At 34.4% G+C, this 14,434-nt stretch overlaps 1 long non-coding RNA gene across 1 annotated transcript; it reads left to right on the top strand.

The window, feature by feature from the left end:
• Positions 1-11,643: 11,643 nt before the first annotated feature.
• On the top strand, positions 11,644-13,656 carry LOC125498415 (uncharacterized). Its single transcript, XR_007275404.2, has 2 exons — positions 11,644-12,224; positions 13,375-13,656. It is a non-coding gene; the product is annotated as an uncharacterized LOC125498415 (long non-coding RNA).
• Positions 13,657-14,434: the final 778 nt, after the last annotated feature.

The following is a 14,434-nucleotide window of genomic DNA, read 5'->3' as shown; positions in this document are numbered from 1 at the left end:
AAAAAGATAAAATATATATTTTAAAAAGATAAGATTTGAAAATCAGTTATTTTAAAATCAGAAAATCTATTTAAAATCTTTTCCTAACAAACTTAAACTAACTTCCTAAAATTATGGATCTTAGTCAAATTATCCCTAAAAACTCTAACAACTATATTGGGCACACAATTACTTAGGCGCACAATATTAGTCACTTAGAAGTTCCTAAATTAGTTTTAAAGTCTTGTTCCCTAATTATTAAGTCTTGTTCCTAAGCCTTGTTCCTATAGTGCCAGGTCTGTTCCTTTCATGGGAACAGAACCAAGTTCCTTTGAGAATTCACCACGAACTTAATAAAGCTATTACTCAACCTTAACAAGAAGATTAATAAATACCCTAATGTATTCTAATCTTCATTCCATGCTTGATTCTTCATTTCTCGAACATCTTTACTTCGATCTTGATTAATTCTCCGCTTTAATCTTCAATCAAGTATTCTCTTAGCTCGAGCATGAATTACCTTGCAACAACATAAATAAAATATACTATGTCTTTTGTGGTTAGGTCATCTTCAAAACTCAAGGGTCAACAATTTCCCCCTTTTTGAAGATGGCAACAAAAGGCATATACTAAAAATAATATATATAAGTCATATAAAATAATTTTAACAAAGTATGTAACCAAGTTAAATTAAGTATTATAGACTCGTTATTTTATTTTGTAAAGTCGAAATATGAGAACATAATTCATGACAAAAAAAAATTTACTCTGATTTGCCTTATCTTTCCCCCTTTGGCATCTTCAAAAACATAGTCCACGATTTCAAAAAGATGAATATTATTCACTAAACACATCACACCACCAAACTTGTAAGAAATAAGTTGGTTAGTATAAGCAAATAAAGCATTCAACTCTCAAAAACCGCAATCCAAGAATATTAGCCATTCATTTAGACGCACACATGCAAAAAGATCAAACTTAGAATTAAGCAAACCAAGAAGTTCCATTGTAGCATGATTAAAGGAGAAGGATAGAAAAGACAAATATTAAACAAAGTTCATGTTCCCACACAAAATAAAACAAGCTAAATGAGAAAAGTTTATGATTTAGGAGAGGGAGGTTGTTCTACTTCTTCCACCACATCATGAAGCTTTGCCATCACTTCTTGATGATTTTCGGCCAATGTATCATTTCCCTTGAGCACAATTCTTCCAACTTCAACAATCTGAGTTCATAGCTTGAATGAGGAAGAAAGTTCACCAAGCCGAGCCATAATCTCTGTTGTCCATCCAAGGCTTTGTCAACTTTGCTCATAACCCCTTTTACCAACCCATTTAAATCCTTAGCTTCCGTAGCAAACTCCATCATTGCTTCCGAATGACCCATAACCAAGGAAAACAAAGAATCCAACCTTCTAGCATGAGCTAGAGTATATGTAGAACCAATGGTAGGATTTTGAGAAGACGAGGGAGCTTGAGAAGGCTTGGGTTTGCGGTTTGTTCCTTAGGTTTGGGAACAGCAGGTTGTTCCTCTAGAATGGGAACACCAACTGTTTCCTTAGCTTTAGGAACAGAACAGGAGGGTTTTGAGGTAGAGGGAGGGATAGTATCATCTTGTGGTGCTAGGGTAGAGGGTGAGGCAGATTTTTGTGGAGATGGAGGAAAAGGAGGATTGGTTTCCATGGGAACAGGAGTCGGTTCCCTAGAAGGAGGTAGGTTAGATTCATAATCTTCCCTATCAATCACCTTTACTTCATCTTCCTCACAACTTTCTTCGGCATCAAGATAGGAAAATTAAGCACTTTCATATTTTGAACCCTTTGACTAGCTCTAGTGCTCTTCAAACCGGTTTCACCACCTCATCAACCACCTTCTTCCCTTTCTTCTTAGTTTCTTCTTTTTCTTTTTCAATTTTCTTTTCTTTTTGATTTTTCTTTTTTTTTCTTTTTCGATTTTCTTCTCTTCAACTTCTTTTTCTTCTTCTTCTTCTTCCACTTCATCATCCACATCATCATCATCCTCATCATCATCAAGATTAGCACGGCCCTTAATAACTTCTCCATTCACAACACAAACATTTAAGTTATTCAAGGCACGCACATTCAACATATTTCCCGTGGACACACTTATGGACTGAGTTCCCGAAATTTTCACTTTAAACTTAAGTAGAATTTCGGTTACTAAGGCTCCATAGCCAACAACAAATCCATTTTCAATGCAATGACTCAAATGTTGAATCATTAAGGAAGGAAAGTTTATGTGTTTGTGAGAAGCTAAGACAATGAATGTAAATTAAATCCAACATGCTAACTTGAGCACGTTTGGAAAGACGAGGCAATAAAGCTTTCTTGAGGATGTGAAACAAAATTTTGTGATAAGGGGAAAGAAGATTATGATCAAGAAAGTTTTTCCCTTTTGACCACCATACTTAACAATCAATTGATCAAAGGAAATGTCCGAAAATGGATATGAACCACGTTGTTTCTTGAAATAAACATCTGTTCCTCTCACGGGAACACCAAGCATTTTACCCAAATTTTAGCATTAAAATCAATTTGAGTTCCTTTCACCAAGGTGGAACAATTTCCTTCTTCATCCATGGAAAAGTTTTCACAAAATTCGTCCATCAATTTAGGAATCAAACTATTTCCATAACATTTCACAAAAAGATTTTCCCAACCTTGAAACTTAATCATATTAAGTAATTGACGAAAGTTTACTCTTTTGCACCAAGAAACATCAATAAAAAGTCCATGCACATACCTAGTTGCCGTGGAATTTTTTCGAACAACCGAGTTGTTCCTCTCTCGGGAACATCTGATTCCCCCTCACTAGTTGCATGAGCTTCTTCAACCTCCATTTCAACCGATTCTTCTTGTTTCTTCCTTTTCCTTAGAATTCTTGATGAAGAATTGGGAGAAATATCCATGGGTGTTGGTGATTCAATTTTAGAGGATGAAGGAGAGGGTTTTTCGGCTTTGTGGGAGGAGAGAGAGTGATGAGTGTTTTTGGTAGTCATGTTTTGTGGAGTAATTTTCGGTTTTATGAGAAGGAAAAAAAATTTGTTTTGATTTAAGGAAAGAATAACATAAAACCGTGTATTTACACGTGTTTAAGAGAAAGAAAATCTTCAAAAAAATATCTTCAACTAACTTGAGAGATATAAGGAAAAATCAGATTTTTAGGAAATAAAATCTGAACAAATATTTTTGGTTTTTCGAATTTTGAAAAGAAAAAAAATCTAACTCTAATACGCTGGGAATTGGGAACAGCTTTGGGAACAGTGAAGGGAACAATGAAATTTTGCTACTTTGGAACTCCATTAATTCTTTTAATCCTTTGTTATCACTTAAGGCATAGAATTGTCCTATGAACAATAAGGGGAATATTATTGGACATTGGTGAGCAGTTTTCAGACATTTTTACTTATACATATGAAATAATCATATAAGAATTGTGATGTATTTAAGCAAATAAAAACATCAAAAATGCACATCAAGACATAATGCCAAAGAATTAACACAAAGGGGAATAATGTAGCAATCATTTCAATTTATTAAGCCAAGTTCAAGTCTCAATTTCTCAAACCTATCTCTATTTAAGGGTTTTGTCAAGATATCTGCAATTTGACGTTCAGTCTCACAGAATTCCATTTTAATAAGACCCTTTTCAACATTATCTTTCAGAAAGTGATGCCTAATATGGATGTGTTTGACTCTTGAATGGTGTACGGGATCTTTAGAAATACTAATAGCACTAGTATTATCACAATAGATGGGAACACATTCAAAGTAGATTCCATAGTCACGTAGTTGTTGTTTTATCCATAGCATTTGGGAACAACATGCTGCTGCTGCAACATATTCAGCCTCTGCTGTAGATAAAGCAACTGTGTTTTGCTTCTTGGTGCTCCAAGAAACTAAACTATGACTAAGGAACTGAACCATACCTGATGTACTCTTTCTATTGACCAGATCTCCTGCATAGTCAGCATCCGCAAATCCTTTCAATTCAAAGGTATCACTCCTCGAATAGAATAGGCTTAAATCATCTGTTCCCTTGAGGTATCTTAGGATTCTCTTCACAGCTGTGAGATGAGATTCCTTTGGATTGGCTTAAACCTTGCACATCCTACACTGAAAGCAATATCAGGACGACTTGCAGTTAGATATAGTAATGAGCCAATCATACCTCGATATTTGGTTTGATCCACACTTTTCCTATAGAATCTTCATCCAATCTGGTTGAGATTCCCATAGGTGTATGATTAACTTTGGATGCTTCCAAACCATACTTTTTCAATAGTTCCTTTATGTACTTTTGTTGATGGATGTAGATTCCTTCTTCTGTTTGCTTGATTTGCAACCCCAAGAAGAAGTTGAGCTCACCCATCATACTCATTTCAAATTCTTTACTCATGAGATTAGCAAAGTCCTTGCACAAAGATTCATTAGTAGCACCAAATATAATATCATCAACATATATTTGAACAACTAATAAATGTTTTCCTTTTGATTTTAAAAACAAGGTTCGATCCAATTTTCCTCTTTTAAACTCATTTTCAAGAAGGAACTTAGAAAGTCTTTCATACCATGCTCTTGGAGCTTGCTTTAACCCATAAAGAGCTTTGTCAAGCTTAAAGACATGATTAGGAAATTCTTTATTTTCAAAACCTGGAGGTTGTTCTACAAATACCTCCTCATTAAGATAACCATTTAGAAAAGCACATTTTACATCCATTTGATACAATTTGAAACCCATGAAGGCAGCAAAAGCTATGAAGATTCTAATTGCTTCCAATCTTGCAACTGGAGCAAAAGTTTCTTCATAATCAATGCCTTCCTGTTGATTGTATCCTTTCACAACTAACCTGGCCTTGTTTCTTATGATAGTTCCGAACTCATCTAATTTGTTTCGAAACACCCACTTTAAACCAATAACCTTGTTATGTTTAGGCTTAGGTTCAAGGTGCCAAACTTTGTTTCTTTCAAATTGATGAAGTTCATCCTGCATTGCTACGATCCAATCAGCATCAGTGAGAGCTTCTTCATGATTCCTAGGTTCCAACATAGAAAGAAAAGCATGAAAAGCACAAAAGTTTTTCAATTGAGATCTCGTTTGAGTTCCCTTATTTATGTCACTGATTATTAGTTCCACAGGATGGGAACGATGAGTTTTCCAAGGCTTTGGTTGGAAATCCTGGATGGAAACTTGGTTTCCTTGATCATCTTCATTTCCCTGTACTTGGGAACCAGGTTCAACAATAGTGGATTCATTCACTAGTGCATCATCACTTAGTTCCTCTTCTTCCTCATTGGGAACAGGAACAGGATGTTGTTCCCTTGGCTTTGTTCCCATGACTTCGTCTTCCAAAGTCTCATCAATAAGACTTAGGTCTTTTGTCAATCCTATTTCGAAGTCATCTTCAACCTGTGTGCTTGCATCAAATTTATCTGTTTCATCAAAAATAACATGCACACTTTCTTCTACACACATAGACCTTTTATTATACACTCTATAAGCCTTGCTACTAGAAGAATATCCTAAGAATACAGCTTCTTCACTTCTAGCATCAAATTTTCCAATATTTTGTTTCCCATTATTATGAACAAAACATTTACATCCAAATGTTCTGAAATATGTAATATTGGGCTTTTTACCAAAATACAGCTCATAGGCGTTTTATTTAATAAAGGTCTTACCATGGCTCGATTTATAATGTGACAAGCAGTATTCACAGCTTCTGCCCAAAAGTTTTTAGGAAGTCCACTAGCTATCAACATAGTCCTAGCCATCTCTTCTAGTGTTCTATTCTTCCTTTCAACAACACCATTTTGTTGAGGTGTTCTAGGGGCTGAGAAATTGTGATCTAATCCATTGTCTCTGCTAAAGTCATCGAACTTATAATTTCAAACTCTTTACCATGGTCGGATCTAAGGTGAAGTAACTTATGACCACTCAAATTTTGTACTTTCTTTGCAAAGACAAGGAACTCATCATAAGTCTCGTCCTTGCTAGAAAGAAAAATAACCCAAGTAAATCTAGAGAAGTCATCTACAATTACTAACACATATTTCTTTCCACTCACTTTGTATCCTCATAGGTCCACATAAATCCATATGTATTAACTCTAAAGGTCTTGTGGTACTCACCACATTCTTGGACTTGAAAGAGGACCTAACATGCTTGCCTTTTGCGCATGCATCACACACATGATCTAAATGAAACTTAGTAGAGGGTAAACCTAAAACTAGTTCTTTAGAACGCAGTTTGTCAAGCAAGGAAAAGCTAGCATGACCTAGACGCTTGTGCCATAAGAATGAATCATCATCAATAACACTAAGGCATGTGAATTTGTTTTTGGGAACAAGGTTGAGATCCACAACATATGTGTTCCCTTTCCTTGTTCCTTCCAAAATGATATCCTTTGTGCTATTGTTGACTATCAAACATTTTTCACTATTAAACTTCACACAGTTCCCTCTATCACAGAATTGGGAACAAGTTATGCTTTAATCCATCAACTAGAAACACATTTTCTATGGAATGTGACGATGACTTACCAACTTTGCCCATGGCAACTATGTTACCTTTCTTGTTGTCACCAAAAGTCACACTTCCACCATTGTAGGCTGAGAGTGAGAGAAATCTTGATTTATCTCCAGTCATATGCTTAGAACAACCACTGTCTAGGTACCATGTGTTGTTCCCCCTCACTCCAACCTGCAAGAAAACTAATTGTTAGAGTTAGGAACCCAATCTTTCTTGGGTTCCTTTCCTTCAGGAACAATAGATTTCTTTTTCCAAATTATTACTTGTTTCCAAGTTCTCATTGATGCGACCAAGTCTTTTAGGACAAGAGTTCCTAAAATGACCAGTGTTCCCACAAAACATACAAACTTTATCACTTGGTAAATCAACTCTCTTTTTAGGTTTTTCAAATTTCTTTTTGTGATTAAAACCAAGACCTTCAGTTCGTTTTGTTTGAGGGTTCTTAATCCAGTTTGGAATAGGTAGCATTTTCTTTTCATTTCTCATTTGGTGCAGTTCCCCTTCAAGTTCCTTATTTTCAATTTCCAAAAATGAAACATGATTTTTCAATTCGTTTATTTCAGATTTGAAACTTTGCAAGGGAACTGACTTAATGTCAAATGAACTTACTTCAGGAACAAACTCTTTTAGTTGTGACAACTCAAGGCTCAACAAGTAGTTCTCATTTTTAAGATTTTCGAAATCCTCTTTTAATTTAAGATTTTTGTCAAACAATTCGAAAAATCTTTTCTCAATATCAACTCGAACACTTTTAAGCCAAGAGGTATGTTCCTTTGCTACACTTAAAGCATTTTGACATTGTTTTAGTTTAATGGTTTCATCTTTGCAATCATTTACAGCGTCAACAATAAACTCAAATAATTTTTCTTTACTTAAAGAATTAAGACGAGTTTTGATGGTGTCTAGACTTGCCTCAAGAGATTCAATCTCTTCATCAGATTCGGAATTGTCAAGAGCCATAAGACAGAAGTTTGCAGTCTCCTCATTTGGTTGAGGATCATCTTCTTCCTCAGAGTCAGAGTCTCCCCATGCAGCAACCATAGCTTTCTTCATGTCAGATCGAGTATAGGAGTTTTTGTATTCTTTGTTCCTATCTCTGCTCTGTTCCCTTCCTTTGCCTTTTTCTTGTTCCCATTGGGGACAATCCTTGATGAAGTGCTCAGAACTGCCACACTTATGACAAACAAGTTTGTTAGAATATTTCTTATTCTTACCTTTGTAATCACCTTTCTTCATGTTCCTAAACATTCTTTTGAATTTTCGGACCATGAGAGCAGATTCTTCTTCATCTGTTTCTGAGCCTTCACTTTCATCAGCTTTTAAGGCAATCGACTTTTGCTTGGACATTCTCCATTCTCATTGTCCAATTGCAACTCATGAGTCATGAGGGAACCAGCAAGTTGTTCCAAATTGAACTTAGTAAAGTCCTTAGTTTCCTGCAAGGCAGTTACCTTAGCCATCCAACGATCCCTAGGAAGGCTCCTTAGGACCTTTCGTACCTGTTCCTCAGATGTAATCACTTTACCAAGAGATGTTAGCTCATTAATTATATTAGTAAAGCGTGTAAACATGTCTTGGATAGACTCTTTTGATTTCATTTGAAAAAGTTCATATTGGTTCATCAAAAGATCTATTTTTGATCTCTTAACTTCACTCGTACCTTCATGAGTGACTTCAAGAAGATCCCAAATTTGTTTTGCGGTTTTACATCCCATGACACGATTGTGTTCATGAGGACCAAGACCACAATGAAGCAATTTTATAGCAAGAGCATTAATTTCCATCTTTTCGAAATCAGCTTTATCAAAATCAGATATAGATTTAGGAATTACCTCATTTTGTCATTAGTGGTAGTGACTTCAAAATCACCTACCTCTATGACTCTCCATACCTGGTAATTGTCGGCTTTGATAAAGATCTCCATTCTGTTCTTCCAGTAAGTATAAACTTACCATTGAACATTGGTGGCCTCTGCGTAGAGTACCCTTCTTCCAGTTTCTCTCTAGTATTCATATTTTTCAAGATCTTGAACTCAACAGGGTTTCCTGAATATTAGAGTTCCCGCTCTGATACCAATTGTTGTATAATATGAGCACTATAAGAGGGGGGTGAATTATAGTGAGAGAATAAGCACTACTTTTTGCGGAATTAAAAGTAAACTTGGGAACAAACAATGGGAACACGAGAGATTTTACGAGGAAAAACTTCCTAGGCCTAGTAGGAAGAAACAACCTCGACCACAAGGGATTTTAAACAACTTTCCACTATAATAGGCCAAAACAACTCTGATTACAACCTATTACTTTTCTCTCGATTCTCAACTTAAGTCACTCAACTCAAGTTCCCAACGACAGTTCCCAACAACTGACGTTTTCTCTCAAACTTCACTCGAATTTCTCTTTCTCTTTCTCTTGCTTCACTCAAAGCTTTCTCACACTTACAAGAGTTCACTCAAACCCTTTTTCTCAAAAATACACTTTGTAAAACAATGGAAGAGTAATAAAAACTCGATTAATGTAAGTATGAATTCTCTTAAGGAAAGGCACTGACACTTTAGATAACTTAAGACAAATTAACTAAGTCAGACACAATTTTTCTCAAGTGAATTAGGCGCCTATTTATAGACTATTAAGACAAGACATGATTTCCACTAACTTAGACCATTATCACATGTTCTCCATGATTTCTAATTAATTAATTAAATTAAATTAATTATTTCATGTCATGTACATCATCCACTAATCCATTACTTCACTTCATAGAAGCAGTAACAAATACGTGGTTTTGCAAACTTGGAGAATAATTAATCTTATTTAATTTAATTAAATACTTGGAGGATAATTAACTTAGCCACTAAATCCACTAACTCCATAAACATGAAGCAGTAAATCATTTAGGCGTGTAAGCTAGAATTAGGAAATAAATAAATAAAAATCCTTTAGCTAGTTTTTAGGAAAAATATCTTTTTCAAAATCTTTTATAAAAACCGGAAACATTTTTTATATTTCAAAAAATCCGAAACATTTTAAAAACCGGAAATATATATTTTCGAAAACTAAATCTTTTAAATAAAATTAAAAGATAAAATATATATTTTAAAAAGATAAGATTTGAAAATCAGTTATTTTAAAATCAGAAAATCTATTTAAAATCTTTTCCTAACAAACTTAAACTAACTTCCTAAAATTATGGATCTTAGTCAAATTATCCCTAAAAACTCTAACAACTATATTGGGCACACAATTACCTTAGGCGCACAATATTAGTCACTTAGAGTTCCTAAATTAGTTTTAAAGTCTTGTTCCCTAATTATTAAGTATTGTTCCTAAGCCTTGTTCCTATAGTGCCAGGTCTGTTCCTTTCATGGGAACAGAACCAAGTTCCTTTGAGAATTCACCACGAACTTAATAAAGCTATTACTCAACCTTAACAAGAAGATTAATAAATACCCTAATGTATTCTAATCTTCATTCCATGCTTGATTCTTCATTTCTCGAACATCTTTACTTCGATCTTGATTAATTCTCCGCTTTAATCTTCAATCAAGTATTCTCTTAGCTCGAGCATGAATTACCTTGCAATCAACATAAAATAAAATATACTATGTCTTTTGTGGTTAGGTCATCTTCAAAACTCAAGGGTCAACAAATATGATGCTGCCAATGATCAAGGAGTCTATTATGGAGATGTCGAAACTGTAGAGGACATTCAGACCATGGAACCAATGGAGAAAATCGATCCTCTCAAAAGAGCTGGTAGGAAGAGAGATTATAACTGTCTCTCTATTTTCAAGAGTACTTCATCCCCTGAGCTAGTAGAACAATTTGAATATGTTTAGAAAGTTTTCAAGAAAAGAGACATTAGCTCCCCCTCAGCTCCAAAATCCTTAAGACAATCCTGCAGAAAACGCCCCAAACTAGAAGTATCTTCTGAAGTCCAACACTTCAATGTTTCTTCTGATGAAGAGGATGCTAAGACCATATCTCAAATCTTCCTAAAACTAAAACATCAAGGAACCAAAACAGGTATATACACCTATTTATATTCCTTGATATGGAGCTTTATTTTAGCAATAACCTGTTTTTCCATAATTTATTGTGCATTACAGGTTCATCTAGCCCAACAAAGTCTAAATCTAAAGATCTTGATGATCCGTCTTTGGAAAGGCCGACAAATCTTAATCTTAGACAGCCTTCAAATCTCAACTTTATCATTCCAACTGCTGAACACGTTCCCACAATAGTTGGTCCAAGATAAAATATGGAGGGTACTCATTTTGATGAACCCAACATTACACATGCTGATGAGCCCATTGTCTCTACACCAAGTGAGATTGCCCCCCAATTGAAGTCAACAACCGTCCCTGCTTTGGAAAGACAAGGTGCTTTGGAGGAAGTCAGTGCCCCCCAAGGAGAAGCTAGGCATCATAACATGGCATCTGCTGAAGAAAATCTCTTCTTTTAAGGCGACGAAGATCTCATGGATTCAATTCCATTGAATATTGAATTTCCATATTCTCCTCCTTCCTCGACGATTGTCATAACAAACCCCTATATTCTTAGGGAAGAGATTCCAATAGATGTACTCATCCCTTTAGATATTAATTAGATAAAATCTTGCTAATAACATACTTTGTTATAGCTTAAGATGATTAAACTACAACGCCTAATAAATTCAGGCGATGGGTATTAACTAAGACAATCAATGCAATAAGTAATCTATTAGTTAAAGCTGAATATTCCAACTTATATCACAAACTTCTAGAAAGATTCTCTTATAGCACACATGAAGATAAACAAGGCTGGACAATTAGTGGGAAAACACGAAGATGGATACCTCCATGAGCTCCGGCTAAAACTGGAGTTTGAACAAACGTATCACTTGGTACATGCTCTAGATCTAGGAACTAACTATAACCCCGAAAGGGGGTTGGCTAATCGAGGTTAAAGCTACGCTAGAAAAGAAAGTAAATTTGTACGTTGTTGTGTTTGTTGTCTTGTTCTGATCCTCCTTCTTGTATTTATACACCGTGACCATGTGTAACTTCCTTACCTCTTTGGAGGGAAATGTATAGTAGTCTATATTTTAAGCATGTTTTAAATAAAGTGATTATGTTTATTACTTTAACTAAGCTTTAATAAAAATATAAGAAAAGGATTATTATTTGAGAATCATTATTTTAAATCTTTGTGGGTTTATAGAAATAAATAATTTGAGTGAAAGAAAAAAAAAAGAAAAAGAAACCCTCTTGCGTGGCATATTTGGGAAATGCCAAAACCTTGCTTTTTTGTCAAACTCTCATTTTCCTTCAACAACATGGAACCCAAACCCCAAAATCTCTTCATTTCTATCATCTCCATTCTGTCCATCGAATTCAAGCAACATACTCTCATTTTTTAGTCTTTGTTCCTTCATCAAAGTTGTAGATCTCTTCGAGTTATTGAATTTAGGATCAAAATCTTCTTCAATCGAAGTTCAGAGCTAGGAGTTATGATCTCTGGAAGTTGTAGTTGTTGCTGCCACTGTTGCAGCGTTTTCTCTCTCTCCTCTTCTTCGTGGATGTTGCTGCCACGAATTTTGGTTGGTGGTGTTGCTGGTCGTCAGTAGTACCATGGTTGTTGATATTAAGTTGTTCTTCCCGTTTGCAAGATCTTGATTTTTATTTTAAAAGCAAACCAATTTTGGTTTGAGGAGGTATAAATTAACTCTCATCTCTCCTTCTATATATGTTTTTGTTCCAAGAATTCATGTTGTGGTGTAAATTGGTTTATTTTGTGACAATGTTTTAGTAATTAGTTCAATTCTGAATTTTTGTCTTTGATTGGCAAAATCAAATTGTGGTGAGCATTTTTAAATTTTAAAGATTGAATCTTTTCACTCTTAGCTAAACGATGGGTTGAAGCTCAAAATCTGTATTTTTATTTCTTAAGTTAGTTTTATGAAATCAAATTTTGATAAGTTATGTTGTTGAATATATTCTCTATAAATGAGAATGGGAAATTAGAGTTATCATGGGAGATAGAAAATGTGACTTGGTTAGGGAAATTGTTTGCATATAAGATGTTGTGTTTAGTTCATAGAAAAGTTAATAAGTATAAGAGAGTCAAATTATTTTTTTCTAAATTGTAGTCAGAATGGTGGTTAATTATTGGTTTTTGTTGTTGAGGCATCTTATGTATATCGATTTGTGGATCTTGGAGAAATTAAAGGAGCTTAAGGGTGCTAAATTATTGGATTGCATTTTAAGAAATTGGTTTGCAATTGAGGCAACATTTATGTTCAGCAAAAATGTATTTATATGTCCGTATGTGTTATGTTATATTTTTGATATTATATATCGTTTATAGTCATGGCCATGGTTATAGATGCGTCTCTATGAGTTAGTTGTGAATTGTTATTGGATTGTTATAAAAGTATCCTTTTGTTTAGTTATTGGAATTGTTCGGAAATATTATGTTTCTTAGAATATGATTTGAGTATGATAAATGAGAAAATGATTTTGAAATTTTTTTTAGTTGTCTTAGCTTATGAACTAAGATGAATATTAGGCAAGGTACAAGTGGAGGGAAATGATTCAGATATGAGTTAAGACCAGAAAAGGTCGAATGTTATGTTATGTTATGTTATAAGCCTGTACTTGCCAGCGATTTATGTTACGTGATTAAGCTATGCCAGCGATATGTTTTTTATAATACATTATTATCCGAAAAATTACCAAGTTTGTTTCTTGTATGAAATATGTTTACGAACCAAAACCGTTTTGACGGGCATAAGTAAAGTTACTGAGTTTTTCGCTCATTTTAGTTTTTGTTTTTTGTCTTGTTCTTTCTTATGTAATTTGCAGATGTATGTTCGGGTTTCGGAATGAATCAAGAGGAAGAGGTTTCAATTAAGAGATCAGATGGAAATTAAATTAGTGATTCGAAGTTATTTTAGAATATATGTTGAATATTAAGTTCTCATTTGATGTTTAAGTATTATATTGTTTTGGGAATCGAGTAAGGTATTATGTAATCTGTTATTGGTTTTGAAGATGATTTGTTGTGGGCCCTGACCCACAGGTCTAGGATCGTGTAAATAGGTTATGTTTCCGCTGCGAGTAAATATATAATTCGAGGTTTATTAAGTGTTGATTATGATTAGTGAATCTTAAGTGTGATTAGCTAGCAGCTCGGAAGTGCGGGCTATTACAAAATGATTTGAATCATTTATGATTCAAATCACAACTGCTATCTTCTGGCGCCACAATGACCACGTCCCATTACCCATGTACTTGCATGCTCCATAATCAGATTAACTATCACCCACATCTTTGTCTATGTCGGCGTCGTTTGACTTTCATCTCTTGACCACTCTTGATTGATGGGATTTTTTTTATGGGCTCCTAGTTATTGACTATTTATCATGGGCTTCTTTGTATGGTTGGGCCTTCACATTTACATAAACATTAAACATTAAACCCTTGGGGCTTGATATAATGTATCATAATAAATGCTAGCTATTACATAACCATGGTGGTAACAAATTCAAAAAATTACAAAGAAGAAATGTGCAACATTCCGTAGCTTCATAATATCAACCTTACAAAATTAGGGGGTAATTTATTATACGTATTTAAATTTATCTCTTAAAAGAACCCAATAATGTACCAAACCCATTGTGAATTTGGCAGAAGAAGTCAAAGTCAACAAATACCGGCCAATAATATCAACCAATAAGTTCCGGCGTTAGAATAAAACAAAATGAGAAATGGTTATTCAAGACAATCTTCAATCTCAATCGAGGTTGAACATATGAAGGAGCGTATTTTTAATATGACACTAAAAAGGAGTTGAAACAAAGATCTTGATAGTTGAAACAATAATTGCCATAATAACTTATAAATATAGGAATAATCAACAACG

This window comes from Beta vulgaris, chromosome 6, assembly GCF_026745355.1.
Source record: "Beta vulgaris subsp. vulgaris cultivar EL10 chromosome 6, EL10.2, whole genome shotgun sequence".
Taxonomy (NCBI): domain Eukaryota; kingdom Viridiplantae; phylum Streptophyta; class Magnoliopsida; order Caryophyllales; family Amaranthaceae; genus Beta; species Beta vulgaris.
This window is presented reverse-complemented; position numbering and strand designations above follow the sequence as displayed.